The sequence below is a fragment of the Brassica oleracea genome, chromosome C9, assembly GCF_000695525.1.
Source record: "Brassica oleracea var. oleracea cultivar TO1000 chromosome C9, BOL, whole genome shotgun sequence".
Lineage (NCBI taxonomy): Eukaryota > Viridiplantae > Streptophyta > Magnoliopsida > Brassicales > Brassicaceae > Brassica > Brassica oleracea.
In genome coordinates, this window is record NC_027756.1 from 41937305 (window position 1) to 41938158 (window position 854).

Here is an 854-nt window from a genome sequence, read left to right on the forward strand (position 1 = left end):
TTAAGACCCAAATACTAATTGTCACTCATTTTATAGTTATTTGTACAAGTCTTCATATATTTGTTTTAAATGTTCGGTAAAAACAACAAGTTTAAAAGTAAAAAAACATATAACCAACATAATAAGAATAAAAAAATATTACTTAATACAGACAACTTACACAACTAAACTGTAGAAAAAATATACAGAAACAAAAGGTAATCTCAACAGCCTTAATATAATTTATGTAATCTCAACAGTACAAGTAACAAATTAAAAAGACAAACAAACAATAAGTCTCAGTGACACAGCAAACAACACCACAAACTATATCAATCACATTACTAACACAGTTTAGTCCTTCATGAGTGGAGAACAGTGCATACACAGTACATCATCACAACTCTAACCCTATAACAATAAAAAACTTAAAAAACAATGATGAACCCAAAACGCAAAATTCACAACTAAAATAACCCTAACAAATATTGAGATGAAACAAAAAATATGTCTACAACCCCGCGTTTGCGCGGAGGCAATACTCCTAGTAGTTATAATAGGGAGGTTGAAGAGCAATCAATTCAGAAATTACAGAGAAAAAACACATTTTTAGCATGTGTCCTTGTCAAATCGGTTTTCACTTCCTTCTCATTCAGTTTTCTAGTTTTAAAGTTTTTTTTTTCATTCTAAGAGGGATGTATTGAATTAAGCGTTTAGAAGATTTTGGAGTATTTTAATTTTGGTGAGTTTAGAGTGATTTTGAATTTATTTGAGTGGTTATAGTAAAAAAAAAAAGAATTGTTTTTTTAAATTTGATTTGGTAGATATATTTTATAAATTTCATAATTTTTCAACTCTTGTTTCAACATACCCCC